At 34.9% G+C, this 24,944-nt stretch overlaps 1 long non-coding RNA gene across 1 annotated transcript; it reads right to left on the bottom strand.

The window, feature by feature from the left end:
- Positions 1–5,826: 5,826 nt before the first annotated feature.
- Positions 5,827–22,265, bottom strand: LOC308615244. The gene is made up of 3 exons (XR_014015493.1): positions 22,160–22,265; positions 8,092–8,186; positions 5,827–5,951 (listed from the first exon to the last, which is right to left on the bottom strand). It is a non-coding gene; the product is annotated as an uncharacterized lncRNA (long non-coding RNA).
- Between the last annotated feature and the right edge of the window lie 2,679 nt (positions 22,266–24,944).

The following is a 24,944-nucleotide window of genomic DNA, read 5'->3' as shown; positions in this document are numbered from 1 at the left end:
CTCTTGGCAGCCCAATTATCAATGGTATCAGGCTTACAATGCCTAACAAAAGGGATAAATTCTCATGACTTTTCCCCCCAAAACATAGGAACAGCCTGTCTCAAAGTTTCTTCAAATAACATCAAAGACCAATATTTGGGGGAAAAAAAATTCTTGCTACTCTGAAATGGCAGTTTTTGTCTAAGCCATAATTTTATCAGCTATTTCTTGAGTGGCATATCCTACTTTGGTGTGTTTACTTTGATTCCACAAAAAAATTAAGTTGGTTTAAAATACTATGAGTAGGCATTTAAAATTTTTTTCTTCTAAATATTAAGACTATTTTTAGGCCAGTTTTATGTTCACAGCAAAGTTGAGAGGAAGGTACAGAGATTTTCCCATATAGACCCAAACCCCACACAAATAGAGCCACCCTCATTATCAACATCCCACACCACAGTGGTACGTCTCTATGTCTCTTTAGTGAAGTCTTTGGCCTATATTTTTGTTAGGTTGCTTGTTTTCCTATTGCTGTTAAGAGTTCTTTGTATATTTTGGATAATAAAAGTCAAGACCGACTGACTTTCTGCCTGCCGGGTATGTTCATTTTGGATAGAAGGTGTTGAAATATCCAAAAGGATAGTGGATTCATCTATTTCTTCTTGCAGCTCTATCAGTTTTTCCCTCACATAGTTTGACACTGTTATTTGTTGCATACATATTAAGGACTGTGATGTCTTCTTGGAGAACTGGCCCATTTATCATTATGTAATGCCCTTCTTTATTGCTGACAACTTTCCTTATTGTAAACTGGCTCTGTCTGAAATTAATATAGCTACTCTTGCAATTTATAATTACACTTAGCATGGTATATTTCACAATCCATTTAACTGTAATCTGTGTGGGTGTCTGTGGGTGTGTCTCTGTGCCTCTTGTGGGTACCTGGGAGTGTGTGTCTCTGCGCCCCTGGGGTGCCTGGGAGAGTGTGTCTGTGTCCCTGGGGGTGTCTGTGGAGATGTCTGGGAGGGAATGTGTCTCTGGGGGTGTCTGGGGAGATGTGTCTCTGGGGGTGTCTGGGGGGTGCCTCTGTGTCCCTGGGGGAGGGGGCATGTCCCTGGGGGTGTGGGTGTATGCCTCTGTGTGTGTGCATGCCTGTGTGTGTGTCTCTGTGTCTCTCTCTCTGTGTCTCTGTGTGTGTGTGTCTCTGTCTCTCTGTGTTTCTGTGTCTGTCTGTCTCTGGGTCTGTGTGTGTCTCTGTGTCTGTCTTTCTGCGACTGTCTCTGTGTGTCAATGTCTCTGCCTGTGTCTGTCTCTGTCTCTGCATGTCTCTGTGTGTGTCTGTCTCTCTGCATGTGTCTGTCTTTGCATTCTGTGTGTATAAAATGGGTTTCTTGTAAGCAGCATATACTTGGGTCTTGCTTACTCACTCTGACGATCCCTGTTTTTAACTAGTACATTTAGAACACTGATGTTCAAAATCATTATTGGTACAGCTAGAATACTATGTCACATATCCATTACTGTTTTCTATCTTTGTTTCTATTTTTTTCTTCCACTCTTTTTACCTTTAGTGTTTTTAAAGGGATATATATGATCCCATATTCTCTCTTTTAAGTATATTGTATATACATACACACACATAAGCACACATACACATATATTTACTTTTTAAATGGTTGCCCTAGAGTTTGAAAATACACATTTACAGCCAATCCTAGTCCACTTCCAGAAAACACTACACTACTTCAGGAGCAGTGACGAGTACCTTAAAGTAACACCACCAAAAAAGAAATCCTTAATTCCTTCCTCCCATCTCTTGTAACACTGCTGTCATTCAATTCACTTATATATTCATACCCAAGCATATATACACATATAAGATGTATACATAAACATATATAATCAAGTACATTGTTATTATTTTGAACTTACATGTTTGATCAATAAGAAAAATAAGTGTATTTTACTTTCACTTATTCCTTCTCTGATGTTCTTCCCTTATTATAGATCTAAGTTTCTGACCTATATTATTACCCTTCTCTTTAAAGGACTGTTTTAACATTTCTTGCAAGGCAGGTCTATTGACGACAAATTCCCTCTATTTTTGTTTGTCTGAAAGACTCTCCTTCCTCTCATTTTTGAAGGATAATTTCCAGGGTACAGATAGGTTGATGGTCTTTCTCTGACCATTTAAAATAGTTCACTCCACTCTCTTGCTTTTATCGTTTCCAAAGAGAAGTCAGACTTTAATTCTCATCTCTGTTTCTGTATAGGTAAAGTATTCCCCCTGCACCAAATCCTGGCTTTTTATTTTCTCCAGTATTTTATTTTTGATTTTCAGTAGTTAAAAAGTGATATGCCTAGGTGTAGATTTGTTGGCATTTATATGGCTTGGTTTTCTTTGATCCTCCTGGACCTGTAGTTTGGTATCTGACATTAAATTAGGGAAAATTATCAGTTATTGTTTCAAATATTTCTTCTGTTTCTCTTTTCCTTCTGGTATTTCCACTACATATATGTTACAATTTACTCATAGTCCGGGGATATTCTGTTCCTTATTTTTGGGATTTGTTGTCTTTGCTTTTCAGTATAGAAGGTCTCTAATGATGTATCTTCAAATTCAGAGCTTCTTTCATCAGTTATGTCTAGTGTGTTATTAAAACCAAAGTAATTCTTCATTGCCGTTACAGTGTTTTGCTTCTAGTAATTTTTTCTTAAGGATTTCCATCTCTGTTTATACTGCCCTTTTGTTTTTGCATGCTATGTACTTTATCCATTAGAGCCCTCTATCATACAGCAAATTAACCATAGTAGTTTTAAATGCCCTATATTGATAATTTTAACATCCCTGCCAGGTCTGGTTCTGATGCTCTATCTCTTCAAACTTTTTCAAACTTTGTTTTGGAGGGGGCGGTATTTTTTTTTGCCTTTCAGTATGCCTTATAATTACTTCTTGACAGCCAGACATGATCTACTAGGTAAAAGGAACTGTGGTAAATAAGTCTTTAGTAATGGGGTGGCGAGGTGTTGGGGGAGGGGAAGCATACTATAGTTCTATGACTAGGTCTCAGTCTGTCAGCGAGTCTATGCCTCTGGTCTGAAAGCTCCACAAGTGTTTCTCATTTTTTCCCCTCCTCCCTCAGGTGGGATGGTATAGCTACAGTGGGCTGGAGTTAGGGATATTCCTTCCCCCAGTTCCATTAGACTCTGATAAAACCCCAAAAGTTAGGCTCTGGTTAGTTTCTCCTGAGGTCAGGCCTTGTTAAAGAGAACAGAGTGTTCTGGTATATTTCCAAAAGGGTCTCTTTTTTCGCCCCCTGCTGAAAGCATGAGGGGTTATTTTCTGTTATTTCCTGAGAGCTTGGTGGAGCTCATGGAGGTAACCAGTGCCAGGGTAGGAAAACCTGAACTATAACTGACAAAATGCTGGTAGCTCAGTGTGGACAATTCAGTTTAAAACCCCAAGGGCACCCAGTCACAGGGGAGCCTGCACTAGTTTTTGAGGTTTATCTCTAGGAGTGCCTGCCACCATGTTCTCACAGTAAATGTTAGATTAAAATCACCTTATGCCTCCAGCAGGGAGAGGGGGAAAGGAACCCTTTTGAAATACAGGAGAACAACACTCTCAGCAAGTCTGCATTGAGGAGAATCTAATTAACTAGAAGAAAGCAAATATATTTAAGTTATGTTTTTATTATGATGTTTTTTCCTGAATATATTGCCAGATGATTTTAGTTAAAATATTATACGTTTCCTAAAGTTGTTATTTTTTTAAAATCCAATTCAGACAGAATACATGTGCCAGCTTCCCTGGGACAGCAACCGATACACTAACTCTGTTCATGTATTCTGAGTTAACAGATAACATGGTCTTAGTAACTGAACTCAAGTACCTTTAATCTCATATACCAAAGTGAGTAGTGGCTTAGATATGGATTATTTTAGTGTCACAAAGATTATGCAACTCAAGATGAAAAATAGTGAAGGATTGTGTTCTCATCAGCTGGCTTAATTTTTATACACAATTTTATTTGTAAAAATTTGATCCTAAATATTTCAGATTAAAAAAAATAGTGGTGGTGGGTTTATAAAAATTAAGAAAGTGAGTTTAAGAAGGAAGAAAGAATAGGGAGTATAATTTCTGAATTTCAAGACAATTTCATACAAGAAGTAGAGAAATATGAATGTTAACATGTTAAGTACAGACAAAGTGGTTTAATTTAATTATAAAAGAAGTTTATAAAAGAAGTTTAATAAATCTAAATGTTCTATGATAATTGACAGGAATTAAGTTTAAAGATAAAGTTTTATGTTTCTCCCCAGAGTAAACTAATTTTACATTTTCGTGTTCTTTAGGAACATTCATACTAAGTAACAAAATTAAAAGTTAACTTTAGATTGCTGGTTGTGCTTCCCTGGTTGACAGAAATGAGCTTATGGCCCAAAGAAATTTAATTACGTATCCATCTGAATAACGTAATTAGAGCACAGAATTTTGGGTTACTCAGATAGACTATAATAATGTCTAAAAGATGATGTGCTCTGATATAGAACAGCTGAAATAATTGTTACTGAAATCAGTGACCAAAACAATTAAAGGAGAATCAAATCAGCTGAGCAAAGGTTTACTAAACATTGAGGAAGGCTATCTATTCTAAATGTATTTAGTCTTACACAGCACAGCGATGTCTGGAAAAAAATTTTACCTGAGATTTTTAAGATTTTGTGTTTTTTCTACCGTTTAATATGGTTTGGTGAAATAAGAGCCCAGAAGGCATGAATTAGGAAACAGTCCCCAATGATTTTTTTTTTTCCTTAGTGTATGTCAACAATGGGTGCATCTTTATACGAATTTGTGAGGAAACTAATATCTAGCTGTGCATAAATCCATGCTATTAAGACATTTTAAATGAAAAAGAGTACTTATAATTAGCACGTATGTGGTAGAAGTCAGCTGCCGAAACTACTAGAAGCTGCTAATTTAGTTCTGAAGTCTTAAAACTTAAAAGGCATGAAAAGTGCTATATATATGAGATAATTCATCTGTTGCTATGATATCTTTTAACCTATAACTAAATGGCATTTTCATTTCGCATGCTTTCAACTATTCCTTATATTAAAATGACTCTGATTTCTATATTCCCTTTTGATTTCCTAAGCCAAAAATGTGCTAGACAACTAAACATCTCAACAGGCACCTTAAATTCAATAAACATAAAAGTGAAAAATCATGACCCCTAATGAACTTCATTATGATCCAGCCCTTCTGGTTTTTTTTTTTTTTTTTTCTGTACGCGGGCCTCTCACTGTCGTGGCCTCTCCCGTTGCGGAGCACAGGCTCAGCGGCCATGGCTCACGGGCCCAGCCGCTCTGCGGTATGTGGGATCTTCCTGGACCGGGGAACGAACCCAGGAACGAACCCAGGCATGAACCCGGGCATGAACCCGGGCATGAACCCGCGTCCCCTGCATCGGCAGACGGACTCTCAACCACTGCGCCACCAGGGAAGCCCCCAGCCCTTCTGGGTTTTTGTGTGTGTGTGTGTGGTTTTTTTTTTTTTTTTTTTGAGAATAAAAGAAAAAAAAAGAATCAATGTCTAGTAACCTACCTACAGTAAAAATCTGGAAGTCCTACTCCATTAAACTCCTTTCAACGTTGTTGTACCCAGGCCACTTTGTAAAAACAGGAAGAAGCTCCACCCAAAACTTGGTTTGAATGTGGTGACAGATGACGACACACATAAGCCAACAAGGTATGAAAAGATTTACGACTTACATAACTGAGCTCTCCAGGACGAGCGGAGCTGTCACGAGCAAATCCAAAACGGCATGAAAGAAGGAAAGCAGACTGGATTGAGGCTTTTATTGTGGTCAGGGGGCGGGCCTGGGTGAGGATTCCCAGCAGAAGGCAGGCGATTGGGCGGTTTGAATCGCCTACACGTGCTAAAGGGGAAACACCTGGGCTTCCTTATCCTAATGCCCAGGTGAGAGACACAGAAAGAGGCAGTGTGAGGCTTAAAAGCTATTTGCAGTCAAGTATCAAAATAGAGTTTAACTCTTTATTACAAACCTCATCCACACAATCACCAACATATTCTTCCAATGTTACTACACAAATTTTTTTTAAAGTTTTCTTTCCTCTCTCACTATCTTATTTTAGTTTTAAGTTATCCTCTTTTCTGAATATATGTGATATATTTCCGACTCATCAGATTACTGTAATTTTGTATTCAAATTCTATCCTTCACACATAGAGTTTCTAGAACACAGCAAGAATTATACCTTTTTCCCCAAAGCATTACCTCCTCCAAAAACCTTTTGTCCTTAAATAAAACTAAAGGATATCTTTACCATTGCACATGCAATTTGACTGATCTATTTGTTTATTTTCTCCTAGCTTTTAACTATCATCCATCAATCTACCTCCTTCAATAAGTTCTTTAAATGGGAGCCATGTCTACTAGTTACTGTATCATGTTAATCACCTCTGTGTCTGGCAGAGGGAATGATAATAACAACTGCTGAACATGTGAACATTTGGGGCTCAGGACCACAAAGACCCCAATCATCATCGAAGGCTCCCTATCCATGGAATTACATTTCTCTGATACAATCTGAGATTTAGAATTACATTAAATAATTAGAATTATTTTAATTAAGAATGAGATCAAAGCTCAAATAATTCAAAACACATTTTCAGTCTTTATGTAATTTAGAAAATATATTTTCTAGCTAATGATGAGCAGGTGGTAAATTAAGTTACACTTCTTCAATTTCTCCTTAATGTGTTTGGTGGCTTTTCCCACTGCACACTCTTAGGAAAGGGCTTCACTTCAAGATCACAAAGGCACTGCCTACTTTGAATAAAACTGCATTTGCATAAAAACTCATTAATGACCAAAATACCATATTCTAAAATTTCAGCAAATAATAGCATGTGAATAAAATTTTTTTAAGTTTTCAACATAACATTTGGATATGGAAATATTAGACAGAATACTTATGTATATTCAGTTTTTCTCAACATATAATGCATCTGAACCTTTAACTTAGCTGCGTATACAATAAAGGATTTCAAAAGTAACTAAACAGAAACTTGAATATAACTTCATTAATTATTTTCTATTATGTTAAAGGGGAGAGACTAAAGTATTGCAGAGTACATGGAGTGTTTTTCTTTTCAGTCTTTGTACATGAAATTCATAGTATTTAAGGTATTCTTAACTTATTTGCCAAGAGAATTCATATCAATAATATTTGGGAGGTATTACCTACAGCAAAAAAATGCATCTTTAGCAAGATATAATTTTGCTCTACAGTTTGATCCAAGATATTCTCCAAAACTGACAAAGCTATACACAATAAAGATTAGGAATCAAATAGCTGTTTTCATTTGAGAGTAATCAGTATATAATGTAAAAGAGATAAGATCATCCGGGGATTTGATTTAAAAGTAAAATAATTGTAGGTCATTTTTATTTATATTTTACTAATAATAAACTATGAGTCATTATGCAATCAATTAAAAATTAAAAATCTTCAAATTGTCTTTCTGTATTTACATGCAGCAGTTTTACACGGTGAGAAATACAGTGTAATTTAAACACAGCACAATGGTCTTCATATGGGTACACAGAGAGTGTTTCATAAATTTGGAAAGTCAATTTAAATCTTCATGTTTATAGTTGTACAAATGTTTTTGTGTGCCTATCTCTCCTTACTTAAGCTAATTTTCAGAGTTCTAAAATAATGTAACAAAAATAAATAGCATACTTGGCTTTCCAAAAAAATCTGAATTGCCATATATATGAATTTTAATTGATAAAAAATGATTTAAGTAATTATTATTAAGATATGTTGATATCTTGATTTCATAGTTAAGCTGATTAGATGAGTAACATGCTTTAATAGAAGATAGTTTCTTCAAAGGCATTTTAAAAAATGGTGTCAATTTGTAATTGTGAATCCACATAGAGAAAAATGTTAATGACTGTATGCTTTGATACTGCCTTCATTTTTCATAATTCATAGAGAAGTATATAACATACTTCTTTTATCTGAGGCATAAAATAAAATAAAATTTGAAATTTTGAGGTAATAGATACCCACCTACCTTAACATCATGGGTGATCATCATTGCTTCCTTCTTCCCTTCAATCACCAATATCCATAACCATGCACTTATCTAAAGATGATGCCATCTTCTTCCTGAGAGGGAGGAGATGGTACATATGGAGATGCACTTTTCCAACAAAAAATCAAGTTGCTGCTAAAAAAGTTGACCAAATGCAGGCAGGCATTGCAACATATCCCTCCGAGCTAATGGAGACTGTGGAAATGCTCGTCACATATAGGCCCGTCATGGGTCACTGTTACAGACCTTCAGCCATAGAGTAGTTGGGTACAGTGTAATACCCAACGTATAGATTAATAACTTAATTTAGGGTTATAGTTTTTGAGTGAATTTTTTAAGCAGTAAGACTCAGCTTCTATGTTTATATTTCATTCAAACCCAGGCAGACTGTTTGTATCCTAGCAAGAAATATTTATTCTTTACCATTCCTACTAAGTCCATTAAAACTTTCAAAAAGGCCTCAAGAAATTATATTCCTTGGAAAGTCTAGGTCTGAGATAAATGCAGGTGTAACTTCTGATAATACATATTTACAGTTAATGGTCTGTTTTGTCCTGAAGAAAAATGCTCTGTCACTGAATTTTATTCATGGTTCTTGCACATCCACATGTGTTGATGGGCATCCACACGGCCCTAGCATTTACAGAGAGCTGATATGGATTCCTCTCACCTTCATAATAGGGGATTTTTTTTCAGTTGAAGTATAGTTGACTTATTAGTTTCAGCTGTCCAACATAGTGATTTCACATTCATGTGTTACACATTGTTCACCATAAGTCTAGTAATGATGTCACTATACAAGTTATTAAATATTAACTATATTCTGTATGCTGTACATTACACCACCTGACTTATTTATTTTATAACTGGTAGTTTTTACCTCTTAATCCCCTTCACCTACTTGCCCAATCCACACAACCTCTCCTTTGCTGTCTCTTTTTCTTGTTTGATTGTTGTGGCCAGGACTTCTAACACTACATTGAATAAAAGAGGCAACAGTGGGTATCCTTGTGTTACTCCTGATCTTAGAGGAAAAGTTTTTAGCTTTTCACCATTGATTATTATGTTAGCTGTGGGCTTGTTTTATATATATATGTGTGTGTGTGTGTGTGTGTGTGTGTGTGTGTGTGTGTGTGTGTGTGTATGGACTTTATTTTGTTGAGGTATGTTCCCTCTATATCCACTTTGTTGAGAGTTTTATCATAAGTAAATATTAAATTTCATCAAATGTTTCTGCCACATCTATTGAAATGATGATGATTTTTGTGTATTTTTTTAAATTAGTGTGTCACACTGTTTGATTTGTGGATATTGAACCATCCTTGAATCCCTGGAATAAATCCCTCTTGATCACAGCATATGGTCCTTTGAATGTGTCGTTGAATTTGGTTTTCTAATGTTTTGTTGATAATTTTTTCATTTATGTTCATCAGGGTTATTGGCCTGTAATTTTATTTTTTCACAGAGTTTTTATCTGGTTTTGATATCAGGGTAATGCTGGCTTCCTGGAATAAATGTGGAAGTTTTTTTTCTTCTTCAATTTTCAGAATAGTTTAAGAAGGATGGGTTTTAATTCTTTAAATATTTTCTAGAACTTCCCTATAAAGCTGTCTTGTCCTGGGCTTTTGTCTGTTGGGAGAATTTTGATTACTCATTCAATTTCATTACTAATGATCAGTCTGGTCAGATTTGCTATCTCTTCCTGATTCAGTGTTGGAAAATTATGTTTCTAGGAATTTATCTATTTCCTCTAGGTTGTGCAATTTGTTTGCATATAATAGTTTGTAGTAATCTCATATGATCCTTTGTATTTCTGTGGTGTCAGTTGTAAATTTTCCTCTTTCATTTCTGTTTTTATTGAGTTGGGTACTCTCTCTTTTTCTTCATGAGTCTGGCTAAGGTTTATCAATTTTGTTTATCTTTTCAAAGAACCAGCTCCCAGTTTCATTGATATTTTCTATTGCTTTTTTAGTCTGTATTTCATTTACTTCCACTATGATCTTTGTTATTTCCTTGCTTCTACTAACCATGAGCTTTGTTTTATTTTCTAGTTCCTTTATGTGTAAGATGAGAGTTTTGAGATTTTTGTTTGTTTGCTAAGGTAGGCTTCAATAGCTATCAACTTCTCTTTTAGATGCAGAAAATATAACCCTGTCCCATGCTCAGCATTAAACTTGAGACTTGAATTATTAAGCCATATCAAAGTTGAAACAGAAACTATGGTTTCTTATTCTGATTAGGTATCGTATGTGAATATGGTAATGTTGTATTTAGAATACACTTTCTTGTCTTTTCAGATGTTCTAGTTTACTAACTGTAGATGGTTAGAGTAAATGTTCTACTCTGAAAATTTACCACTTGCATCTTGAGTTTGGAAGGGATACAGTAAATTTTAAAACTCCTAAAATTTTTTCTCATAGATGCATGAGAATGTTTTAATAGTATTTCATAATATTTATCATTTCAACTTTTAATTTAGTAAAAACAACTACATAACTTACATTTTATTTGAATGCAGAATGTCATGTTTTAGGAAAGCAAACAGTTCACTACTGAGAATATCTGGTGATGTTATTAAATTTCTTTCATTTGTCATTTAATTTACCACTAGATGGATAGAGTCGGGAGTAATATAGGTATTAAAACTCCAAAATTCTAGGAGAAATAGAGGTTACACTGCATACAAAATTGTCACTGGTATTGGCCTCACAGTCATGCTGAGAGTTTTAAAATACATCAGCATCAGTGTATCACTAAAGGAACATGAGATAAATTTGATTCTTTGCTTTGAAAGATTTATTCCTTTAATCCTGAAACTACTTTCCATTTAAAAAAAAAATAGGTGCACTTTGTTAATATTTTTAGCTTCTACAGCTATATTGGGTGATTATCCAGGGTTAACTGGGTTATGAGTGACTGATTATTTTGGTCTCTCCATTAGGCAACCTAAAAGGTATACAATCAATTTCTGACTTTGAATCACGCATGAAAAAGACTAATACTAGCTAAGAAGTATTTAATGCAGAAGACAGAAGTGGAGATTCAATAGTCCCTTACAATTCCAGTCCAAGTGTCTACTGAATTAGAGAAAAATCTTCAAAACAGAACACATAAATGTATCAAATTTTTAATTTTCTATTGATTATATACAATTATGTTTATTCTTGAATATAAAGTCATTTAGCTGTAGACTATAAAGACTTTAAATATTCATGCTTTGAAAATAAATGTCACTTGTCTGGGATGTTTCAATTATTTTCTCAAAACTTCAGACCTTTTATATACAGGTATTTCAAGTGGGTCTCAAGCCATTTTATGAAAGCAAATATTCATGTTTGATTTAAAATGTATGAATATTTAAGTGCATAATATTATATTGAAACTGAAGTAATTTTTTTTTTTTTTTTTTTTTTTTTTTCTTTTTGTGGTATGCGGGCCTCTCACTGTTGTGGCCTCTCCCGTTGCGGAGCACAGGCTCCGGACGCGCAGGCCCAGAGGCCATGGCTCACGGGCCCAGCCGCTCCGCGGCATATGGGATCCTCCCAGACCGGGGCACGAACCCGTATCCCCTGCATCGGCAGGCGGACTCTCAACCACTGCGCCACCAGGGAGGCCCGAAACTGAAGTAATTTTAACAGATGTAAACTTGCTACCAATGGAATGTGAAAATCCCAACAGAAAATGTGATTGCAGCTTAAAATCTAAAAGTTTATTTAGATATTATAATTGGCATTTCATGGACTGAAGTAACATGATTATGCAGTGTGGCTTAAAGGTAGTCTATAATAAAATAAGGGTTAATATTCTTTTCATTTTCTTTCTGAAAATTTTAAAATCAATATTTCATTGGTATATCATGTATTACTAGAAGCAAACTAATTATTTCTTTAATATAGCAAAAATGCAGCTTTGACCAGCTTTATTATTCTTCCTTGAAATTAAAACTGTATTCCTGTGATAAAACTATGTCAAGTTGTTGTGAAGATATACTGTGTTTCAGAACCTAGCAAACTTAAGTAGAATTGAAGTTTTTTTATGCATGTGAAGGTGTACATTTGGAAAAAAATGCTACATTTTGCAATAATAACTATCTTGTATTTCCTTTTATATGATATGCTTGAATGTAGAATTAGACAATGAAAGAGTTACAATATAACCTGCCCATTATTTTATAATGTATAATCTCAAATGTTTCCATAAAATAATAAAATTGACTAAATATAAATTATGTATCTATGTGTACTTTTGTGATCTGTATATACTAAGGATGAACTAGCATGTTATTGTCTTGAAGTGTTAACTAACAAAATGGATTTGTAAACTTATATAAATATTTTCTAGCTCGTGTTGGCAAATTTTACTTAAAAAACATATTTTCCAAACTCAACTTAACTTTAGTAGCCACTGGCCAAAAAAAAAAAAAGTGGAAACCTCAACAAAATAAATAAGCCCCATGTGTCAAAAAATAACACAGAAGTTACCCTCCCCCCCAAAAAAAAGAAGTTGGAAATACTAGATGACTTTTAAGAATGAAATAAAGGAAAGCTATGGTACCTATTGCCCACCAGCTTACTGAAGTATTATTTGATAAAGCACTGCTTTGGAAAAGTAAGACAGCAGAATTTATCCTACAGTATACTAAGGACTGATATGAGTTAATTCTAGTCAGATTGAATCAATATTCTTACGTCAGACTAAATTAGACCCTGCTGTAAGAAATACCCAGGATAAAACTAAGGGTTACATACAAAACCAACACCCCAAAACTACAAAACATTTTTGAGAACAGTTAACAGAAAACTAAATAAGTGGAGGGATATTCTTTGTTTGGAACATTTCACATTTTAAAGATGTCAATCCTGTTAATGCATTCTCTGCCAAAATACCAAGAGTGCGCACTCGCTCTCTGATTAAAATAGGAAAGTCAATCTTGAAAGATCATAAAGATGCATGATTTCATCTACCAGTTATGAAGAGTTACTAAAAGAAAAACCCTCAAAAAATCTACAGAAACCAAGAGAGGGTGGTATAGATGCTAGGGTAGCAGACTGGAACAAAATAGAAAGTCTCAAAACCAACCTACATGTACAGTTAACTGATAACATTTCAGTGTAGCGAGGAGAAGATGGTCTCTACAATAAATTCTGTTGGGTCAACTAATTGTGAATATGGAAAAATTAAATATTATTTTACCTGACACACAAATACTAATTCTTAATGAACTGTATATTAAACTATGAAAGTTAACAAATTACTTAAAAATAATAAAATATTTCTATTAACTTGTAAGCAAAGATTTTTTAAACAGGACACAAAAGTGCTAATCATAAAGAAAATATATTGATAAATTTGACAAGATTACAAGTTTTTTATTCAAAAAGAAACTATAAGAGAATGAAAAGGCAAACCACAGAGTGAGAGACAATATTATAATATATATATATATATATATATATATATATATATATATATATATATAAAAAAGGCCTGTATACTTTTAAAATTAAAAGTAAGAAAATAAGTAAGGGGCTTCCCTGGTGGTGCAGTGGTTGAGAATCCGCCTGCCAATGCAGGGGACACGGGTTCGAGCCCTGGCCTGGGAGGATCCCACATGCCGCGGAGCAACTGGGCCCGTGAGCCACAACTACTGAGCCTGCGCGTCTGGAGCCTGTGCTCCGCAACAAGAGAGGCTGCAATAGTGAGAGGCCCACGTACCATGATGAAGAGTGGTCCCCGCTTGCCACAACTAGAGAAAGCCCTCACACAGAAACGAAGACTCAACACAGCAAAAATAAATAAATTAACTAATAAACTCCTACCCCCAACATCTTCTTAAAAAAAAAAAAAAAAGAAACAAAGTAAGAATTGGGTAGGCTCTACCTGATGAAGTATCCCCAAATAGCAGGTAAATATGTAAAGATGTGCTTAAATTCACTAATAATTATGGAAATATAAATTAAAACCTCAATTCAGCATCACTACAGCCCATTAGAGTGGTTAAAGTGAGAAATACAGACAATACTACACGTTGATGAGAATATGGTAAAAATAGAATTCTTATACACAGCTGATGGAAGGGTAACTTGACATATATCCTTTACAAAACCATTTAGCAATAATTAACCCAGACCAAACATCTGCAAACAAAATGGTACAGTATCTCCACCTTAAGGTGAAAATACATTCATGAGCACACTAAAACACATGTTGAAGATATTCATAGTAACACTAATCTTAATAGCCAAAAAATGTAGAAGTAAAATCACGTGTCCATTGATAAGTATTTAGATAAATGTGACTGAGATATATTCATACAACTTAATAATATACAGCAATTAAAATGAGCAAATTATATCCATACACAACAAAGTGGATAGGTATGAAAAACATAGCATTACAAGCAAGAAGCCAGTCATAAAAGAATATAGATTATATAATTCCTTTTATCAAAAATTAAATTACAAGGAAAATTATTAAGAATCAGGACAGTAGTTATATTGGAGCAAACAGCAACCAGGAGAAACAAACGGGGCCTTTAAGGGTGTGCTTATGTTCTATCTCTTTATCTGTGTGCTGGTTTTATGGATTTATTCAGTATGTAAAAATTGAGATGTACAATTTTGGTTTTTAAAATTTTTTCCTGGTATACTATATACTAATAAAACTTTGCTTAAAAGATAATACAAATGTCTACTGGCTGTTATAAATATACAACTCCATTATTATACTCTATTCAGGGCTTTAAGTGAAACATGACAAGTATTAATAACAACAGTAAAAAGCTGTGTCAAAGCCTCTGAGTGCTGAGATGAAATCTTATAGCTTTGAGTAAAGATATTAAAAAGAAAACAATATTGTAAAAACATATTGTTTTCAAATCAAGAAGTGAAAAATAAAAGTAATAACAAAATAAGCCTGAAGAAAATAGAAAATAACAAGGAAATAGTTAACAGGGACATGAGTGCTTCCACTTTCTCTGTGTATGTGGTGGTTTTTTTTTTAACATTTATTTTTTCCTTCCAGTTTTCTTGAGATATGATTGACATACAGCACTGTATAAGTTTAAGGTGTACAGCATAATGGTTTGACTTACATCACGGAATGATTACCACAATGAAAAACAGGTCAGTGAATATTCATCATCTCATGTGAATGCAAAATTAAGGAAAAACTCTTCCTTGTGATGAGAACTCTTAGGATTTACTCTCTTAACAATGTGCATAGATAATGTAGAGCAGTGTTAGTTATCTTTATCAGGTGGTACATTGCATCCCTCGTACTTATTTGCCTTATAACTGTAAGTTTGTGCCTTTTGACCTCCTTCATCTTATTCTCTCTCCCTCCACCCCCTGCCTCTGGTAGCCACAAATCTGCTCACTATGAATCTGTTTGTTTTTGATGTATACTTGACCTAAAACACTATGTTAGTTCCTGGTTCACAACAAAGTGATTTAATATTTTTATATATTATAAAATGATCAACAGGATAAGTCTAGTTACCATCTGTCACCATACAAAGATATTACATTATTTTTGATTATATTCCCCACACTGTACATTTCACACCCATGACTCATTTATTTTGTAACTAGAAGTTTGTACTTCTTAATCTCTGTCACCTATTTCTTTGTTTATGTTTTTTTTAAATAATTAAAATACATGAAATAAATATGATGTAGTATTGAAACTGGCTATATCTAAGGAATGGATTTATAGATGACCTTTTTAGTTTTTTTCCTTTTCTAATGTTCATTTTTATTTTTTTAATATCGTTTTTTGTTTGTTTGTTTTTTGGTTTTTTTGGCCATGTGGCGCAGCATGCAGGATCTTAGTTCCGACCAGGGATCAAACCCATGCCCCCTACAGTGGAAGCGCAGAGTCCTAACCACTTTACCACCATAGAATTCCGTTAATATTTTTCCTTGTGTGTCTTTGAAATGTTTTATAATAAATTATTAGATGAATAAAAATGTAGATTTGGCTTAGCTCTCTATCATAAATCATAAACATTTCTGCTGAATTTTTCTGTCATTCAATCAAATGACGTAAGGACTTTTTCTCCACTAAAATGTTTTAAATACAGAAAAATTTTACCCTTCAGAATTACACACCTTTAAGTTTATATAGATATCATAGAATGGCAAATATTTTTAAATGGTCACAGGAGTCAGGGAAACATAGTTACTATGGGGATAGTGCCAGCTCATAAATTGTACTTATTGTTCAAATATCTCTGAAGTCACGATTAACCGCATGCATTTTTCACCTAGAGCTAAAACTTTGCTCCCTACACCAAGATCAAAACGTTAATGTGCTTTCTATCTTATGTAACAGTAGTTCTGTCTGTTTTCTCCTGAAAGCAGCTTATACAGCTTAGAATTAAAGGTGCCTTGGAACTTTTCAAAACATAAATTAAAACCTGAAGCTATACTTATGCTCCAACGATAACTTTGAATAAAATGTCTCTTTAACCTGAATAACTTTGATGTAATTTTCCCCATTTTCATTATTTTTCTGCACTTCAGGCTCAACTTTGAAAATAAATTTTTGTTCTAGCATGCACATTCAATCTAGTCCAGATGGAAATTGACACACACATATATAATACAAATGAATGCTTCATGTGTGCATGTGCATCTATATCTATCTATCTTCCCACCTACCTACCTATTTGCATGTCATACTTCTAAAATTAGTATTGTTTCAATTTGTTTGGTCCTATCTACTTTGAAATATCTAATAAAATTAAAAGAATGTGAGATTTTAAAATGTACTAAGAGATGCATTTTCTAAAATTTTAAGATAATTTATAAATATTTCTTATGCTTTCTATATTTTCTATCTACATTATATACTTTGTTCAGAATTCCACCATATGTGGTAAAAAATGGCAATAGTCATCTTCCTATTTCTAAAATTAACCTATCAAATCCATTATCTACCTATCTATAACAAGTATCTTTTAAAGAATAATTTAATTATTTAATAAATACATTGTCCCAATAGATAAAGTCCGAAGTCTCTTCCATAACACACAAAATCTGCCACTCATTTACACCCTCAACTAACCTGTTCCCTTCTTGCTTAATCATCATCAACAATAAAGAAAAAGTGCCTTCTCATTTACACAATCTAATTTCACTCTTCTGTGTCTTTCTTTATGCTTCCTACATGAATGACCATATTCCTTTTTACCATAGTTTTTATTTTTCATTTTATTCTTAAGTCCTCACCTGTTTCTAAAAAGCCTAGCCATATCCAATCCGTGTATTTTTTTCCAAATACATCCTTCACTCAGCTCAGATTGACTCTCATCTGTTCTCTGTAATACCCTACATTTCTATATACTTATCACTATCTCCGAAGGGTAGATAATTTATATATATTCCAGTTATTAAATATACAAATAGAAATATACAAATATATTCACATACATATGTACATATATACAATATTATAAACATATATGCACATATGTATGTATATATATAACTGCACATAAATATATACACATATCTACATGAATATATAATTTAAAATGTTTCAATATTAATGTGTGGTGGTTTTATTACCTATTTAAATGCCACTGAGGAAACTGAGCTCATTAATTTGTCTCTGTTTAGCTATATAATAGAGAGCATAGATTTGAACCCAAGAATAATTGAGCTAAATAAGCTAGTGCTTATTTCACAATGCTACATGCTTCTAATTGATGTATCAGAACTAAATGAAGTGAATCATCAAAAGATAAATGGCTCAGTATCATATTTTAAACAAGAAACTTGTTTTTCAACTTTTTTTCTCTGAAAGTATTTTAATACCCAAAATACATAATTATTATACATTCCAAAAATTATTAACTATGTCATTATGCTTAATTTAAATTATTTAAACTGATATAATTATGGAGTTGGCAGATAATATCCATAATCTTAGTGAAAGCTAATACATAGTTACTAAAGAGTTCAAATATATTATTAAAATTGAATATAATTAGAAATAAAGAAGCTGATTTCTAAATATGAAAGATATTTTTTACTTCAAAAATTTTCTATGTAAAATGTATAGATCCATGAATGAAGCAATTAATTCATATATCCAAAATTATACCAGAGTACTGTAAAAACATTTACTATTTGTAAAAGGAACTAAATTAACTTTTCTTTATATTGACATCCATTACATCATCAGGTTTTCTTCCATATGCATAAAACATAATTTGGTGTCATAAATCTAGACGCAGCCAAAAATACAAGCGCACATATAACATCCTACTTATGCAAATAGTGCATCTGTTGCTGTATAAGGATGTCAAATACTTTCTCCAACTAGACTCAGAAATCCATAATAAATGAAAGATAAAATCAAAGATAAAACCAAATTCTATTAGAAATATTTTAAATGGTAATACATTCATACAATATCAGTATGTGCATGGAGTCACTTTAAATTTCATAGGATATTTGGACATTAAATCATACTTTCATAATCCAATACCCATTGTTCCCAACAAAGAAAAGTTTCCTTCACATTTTAATCAGCATAATTATTACTTCTCAAACTATTTTACATTATCATATTAACAATTTCTTTTCTGGTTAATATTAAAATCTTCCCAATAGTCATCTATAACAGGAGGTTAAAGCAAGGGTAAAGTAACATGACATTTTTCTTAAATTTAAATATTATATAGAATCATTTTCTCTGTATAAGGAAATATTGCTTGTATACTCATGCTTTTATTTGCATTAATAATATGTATGACTTAAACATAAATAATGCTTTATAGTTTTAGAAACATGTTTACATAACTTTTTTTTTTTTTTTTTTTGGCTGCTCCAAGATACTGGCATGCAGTATCTTAGTTCCCTGACCAGGGATCAAACCCGCGTCCGCTGCAGTGGAAGCGTGGACTCTTAACCACTGGACTGTCAGGGAATATATTAAAAAGTCTGGCTCCAGGCCCAGATCCTATGTGTGATCTTTCAATTCTGACTGTAGGCCATCACAAGGCTTCACCTGACCAGTCTCAAAGGGGAAAGTAGCCCTCTGTGCACCAGACTGAGTGCACATCTAAGGCATTACAGTTTTCTGGAGAGAGATGTAAACCCAGATCCACTGGCCTCCTCTAAGTCCCTCCCTGTCCAGCCATGCTCTGAAGCCTGTTTCTATTCTTAGCCCAGGTGCCTTCATTCAGAGGCCTCCTGGTGGAGGGGATGGAAGTTTAGGCTGAAGCACTGTTCAGGAGCTCCTGCTTAGACATCCTTTTGAGGTAGGGAGCCTTGACTAAGATACTTCTCCACTCTAACTCAGTACTTTTCTACTCCTAGCCCTTCCTTCTCTCCCACCCCCAAGCTCCCTGGGTCCACAAAATGTCAGGAGTCTGCGGAGCACAGGCTCCAGATGCACAGGCTCAGTGGCCATGGCTCACGGGCTCATATGGGATCTTCCCGGACCGGGGCACGAACCCGTGTCCCCGGCATCGGCAGGCGGACTCTCAACCACTGCACCATCAGGGAAGCCCAGGAGTCTTTTATTCAAGTCTTCTCAGCAGTGAGAGTATTACCCCCACTTGTGCTATGTGTCATCAGACTGACACTTCCCAATACCAGTCCAGGGAAAAAACAGAACATTCCTGCCTCTCTTTTTGGCTTCCTGCCTACTCTGTTTCAGTAAAGGAATAAAGGCTTGATTCTCATTTTCAGTTTGGCTCCTTGTCCTAACTGACCACTTCTACACCCAGCAGTTCAAAACTTAATCTTATGTTTCTCACAATCACTCTGTGAAGACAGTTGATCAACTATTAATCCCAATATATCAAAGAGAAAATCTGAAACTCATGTAGAAAATTACGTGCTTTAAATAAAAGACATGTTTTGGGGGCTTCCCTGGTGGCGCAGTGGTTGAGAGTCCACCTGCCGATGCAAGGGACACAGGTTCGTGCTCTGGTCCGGGAGGATCCCACATGCCCCGGAGTGGCTGGGCCCGTGACCCATGGCCGCTGAGCCTGCGCATTCGGAGCCTGTGATCCACAACGGGAGAGGCCACGACAGTGAGAGGCCCGTGTACCATACCGCAAAAATAAATAAATAAATAAATAAATAAATAAAGACATGTTTTACTGAATTGTGCCAATGACATTTAAGATTTGCTAAATGTGCATTGCTACTAGGTTTGTACTTCACGAAATACTTTTGAATTTATTATCTTCATATTTAATAAGAACTGAGTGATGTTAGGTATTACATTACTCACAGGAGAAACAAAATCTAATACTTATGTTGCCCATGGATAGAGTTCAATACAAAAGTAATGATCTCCAGAATATACAATTTATGAAACAATTACTGATACCGACCTCTCTTTATGAAATGATTTGTATTTTATTCTAAAGATGTTTCTGAGCCTATCTATTGCAATTGTTTTTTCTCCTAAGGGTATGATGCACTTGCATCAATATCAGTGACCAGAGATTCACTATAAATAATCTGTAATGATGAGGCAGGGGAAAAGGATGTAATTAGAAGGATTCATGACAAGGGGTTCTCTTCCACCTCCCACAAGGGTGTCCTGACACGTATTGTCACCAGTGTTTTAGAACACTGATAAAACAAATGAAAGCAAAATCAACAACAACAAAAATAAGTGAAAGCCAAGCACTCTGCACCCCTTCTCAAAAGTATATTTTTTAAATGTTTATTTTGTATAGTAATATAATAGTAATATATTTCTTGTTTCCAAACTTAAAATTCTCAAAACAATACACTGTAAAAGTCTAGTTTCCATCCTTGGGCCCCAAATAAGTAGTCCTGAATCTAAACGCAGGTAAAAAAAAAAAAAAATAGCGTCTTGAAGAAAATTCTGAAAATACTGTATGCATATTCAAAACAACACATATGTTCTGTTTTTCTGCTTTTTTTTACACTAATGGCATTATAGTATTAACAATATTTAGTACTTTACTTTCTTATATTTATATCTATTTCATATATTTATGTCTGTATTCTTAGTGGTCAATTCATACCAGTGCATATACCCATTCCTCATTCACATTTCAGTTACACAGAAACTTGACTGACATTACTTATTTACCCAGCAATAAATGGATGAGCATCTTGTTTCAACATTATTTTGCCATCAGATATAATGGTGCTGTCAGCAATAGTGCAATAAATAACCCTGCATATATTATTTTTTGTATGTACAAATATATCTGTAGAATCAACTACTTGAATGAAAATTACCAGGGAAAATGATTATAGAATGGCATCTTTGAAAAATATAGTTTTAAAGTGATTTATTTGCTATTAATTACTTAATGTCTGTGACCACCACTAGAATATTAGCTCTGTAACTGTCTTTGATAAAATTTAGTGCCACTCCAAAGTGTAATAACACTGTTTTGCATCATGTCCTTGTTGCTGTTATTGAATGAATGAATTCTATGGACATTATGAAATGACAGGTTACTTATCTAATAGCTGCCTATATATCCTTAAGCTATATACTCTCTCTCTGGAACACTTGGCATCATTAACTATTTTCTTCCATTTTGAAACATTTTATACTACTATTGGCTTCTTTTGGCTTACCACTCTCTCCTAGCTTATACCCTTATACTATTGGCTTAACCTCTTATGCTACTGGCTTCTCTTTTTCATTTTTTTGCTGTTGTTCTCTGGGCCTTGTTCAAATACCTAAATGTATTTGTTGGAGTGCCTCATGGACTCATCTATACTTATCTAAATAATCTCATCTGGTCCCTTGTTTTTACTTACCATGCTGTGCCTTCCCACAGACATACCTTCAGCACTGATCTTTAGATATTCATGTTAAACTGCCTTCCTGGATGCTTGAAAACATCCCAGTTTTAAGTGCATCACACTACCACTACCCACTCTGTTGCAGATGCTGGTGTGCATTACTAATATGCATGTCTAGGCCAAAATTCTCTCTTAGCTACATTATTCACTAGGCTTCTAACTTTTCTTGAATCTTTTTCCCCTAAAAATCCATTCTTCCCACAGCAGACACAGTGATCTCTTACCATGCTAACGCAGGTACTGCAACTTCTCTTCTTCAAGCCATGGAGTGACTGCACACTGTTCTTGCTTTCCTTTCTTATGTCATCCACTCTTCTTCCTGATCATCATTCTCTGTCAGGCACAATGGTCATCTTTACATTCTACTATTCATTTGTCAAATATTTATTGAACAACTATTATATGCCAGTCTTTACCTTCACTGACAGGAACACTGCTGATAAAAAATGGGAGGTAGTCAAAAGGTACAAACTTCTGGCTATAAATAAATAAGTCATGAGGATGTAATGTACAGCATGTGACTATAGTTAACAATAGCATATTGTATATTTGAAAGTTGCTATGAGGGTAGATCTTAAAAGTTCTCATCACAATGAAGAAAACAATTGTAACTATGTATGGTAATGAATGTAGCTAGACTGTGCTGATCATTTTATAACTTATACAAATAATGAATCATTATGTTGTACACCTGAGACTAATATAACATTATGTCAATTATATCTCAATTAGAAATGTTTTAAAATGCAAAAATCCCTGTTTTTATAACGCTTAATTATTTTCGGAGGAAAACAGGAAATAAAACACAAATAAATACATAATATGGCAGTGGTAGAAAGTACTAAGAATGAGGAAAAAATAAACAGGTTAAGGTTAAGGGTCATAAAGTGATGAGAGATTCAGTATTTACAATAGGGTTGCTAGTAAAAGTCATATCTATAACTGAGGAACAGAACAGGAGGATGAAAGAGGAGCATTTACAAAGGACCTGAAGCAGGAACATTTTCTGTGCGTTGAAAGAAGAATGTGACCAATGTGGCTGGACTGGTATAGGTGAGCAAGCAAGGAGAAGGAACTGAGGATAGTTTATCAGGAGGGTAAGATTATGTAGAGCCTTGTTTGATATGAAAGTTCTCTGGCTTTCATTGTGACAGTAGAACCACAGAGATATGACACGACCTAACTTCAGTTTTGGAAAGATCATGCTCAGGGTAATGTGGAAATACAGTGGGTGGATATGGAAACAAGGATAAAAAGAGGGAGACTTTTTGGAGGCCAATGCAAAAATCTAAGTAAACGTGATGGTGCCATGAACAAAGGCTGAACAGTGGAGTTATTCAAAAGTTATCTGATTCAGAATGCATTTCAAACTATATTTGCTAAAGAATTTCATGTGAAAGATGAAATAGAGGCATCCAGGATGGAACTGTGCATTTTTTGTTGTTGTTTGTTTTTAGCTTAAGCAATTAGAAGATGCAGCAAACTGACCAATTTTAGAAAAAGCAGCTATTGGGGGGTGGAGTCTTGCCCTGTTCACAGGTCAGTTATCTGAGGTGGATCCAGAAAAGGGGAAAAAGGGCCGGTGCCCTCCCTTCGTCTCTGCCTGTGCTGGGCCTGCGGCAGGCTCTTGGTGCTTCAGCCAGGCGTCAGGGCTGTGCCTCTGAGGTGGGAGGGCCAAGTTCAGGACACTGGTCCACAAGAGACCTCCCAGCTCCATGTAATGTCAAACGGTGAAAATCTCCCAGAGATCTCCATCTCAACACCAACACCCAGCTCCACTCAACGACCAGCAAGCTAAAGTGCTGGACACCCTATGCCAAACAACTAGCAAGACAGGAACACAACCCCACCCATTAGCAGAGAGGCTGCTTAAAATCATAATAAGGCCACAGATACCCCAAAACACACCACCAGACGTGGACCTGCCCACCAGAAAGACAAGATCCAGCCTCATCCACCAGAACACAGGCACTAGTCCCCTCCACCAAGAAGCCTACACAACCCACTGAACCAACCTTAGTCACTGGGGGCAGACACCAAAAACAACGGGAAGTACGAACCTGCAGCCTGCAAAAAGGAGACCCCAAACACAGTAAGATAAGCAAAATGAGAAGACAGAGAAACACACAGCAGATGAAGGAGCAAGGTAAAAACCCACCAGACCTAACAAATGAAGAGGAAATAGACAGTCTACCTTAAAAAAAATTCAGAATAATGATATTCAAGATGATCCAAAATCTTGGAAATAGAATGGAGAAAATACAGAAAAGGGGAAAAAGAAACAGCCAGTGAGGTTGGAGGATGGAGTTAGAAAATATTTTAAGGAGGGAATGATCAGCACTGTCAAGTGCTGCCAAAAGTTCAGGAAGATGAGGAAGAAAGCGTGAATATTGGATTAGGCAATGTAAAGGCTCTGATGACCTTGAGAACGGCCTTTTTTTGTGGAATTATGGGTATATTAGCCTGATTAAAGTGCGTTCAATATGCAATTAGAGGAGTGCAAGTGAAGACAGGGAACACAGACAACTATTTCCAGGTTTTTACTGTAAAAGAAAAAAAGAACCCATAGTTTCTACAGTGATGTGAGGTCAAGAAAATATTGTTTTAATTGAGATGGGGATAATATAGCATATGTGGATAACAATGGGAATGATCCAGTAGAAAGTGAAATTTTAAAACACGATGTGACACTGCAAGAGAGAGAGGTGGCAGATGCAATTAAGAATGGATGGGCTTCCAGGGTACTTTCAGTTCTTTCAGTTTCTGCTTTGGCTACCTTAGGTACTATTTTTAGTGTATAAACATTTAAGATTGTTATTTCTCCTTGGTGAACAGACCCTTTTAACAATATATAATATCTTCTTTTTTCCCTGGTAATTTTCTTTGCTTTGAGATTTACTTCTGATAGTAATATAGCTACTCAAGCCTTCTTTGATTAGCTTTTGCAGAGTATAATTTTTTTCTATCTCTTTGACCTTAAACTATCTATATCATTATTTTTGAAGTGAG

The sequence above is a fragment of the Mesoplodon bidens genome (genome assembly GCF_964165515.1).
Source record: "Mesoplodon bidens genome assembly, chromosome: 1".
In the NCBI taxonomy this organism is placed as follows: Eukaryota; Metazoa; Chordata; class Mammalia; order Artiodactyla; family Ziphiidae; genus Mesoplodon; species Mesoplodon bidens.
The sequence above is the reverse complement of the archived record's forward strand: the minus strand, read 5'-3'. Positions and strand labels throughout refer to the sequence as shown.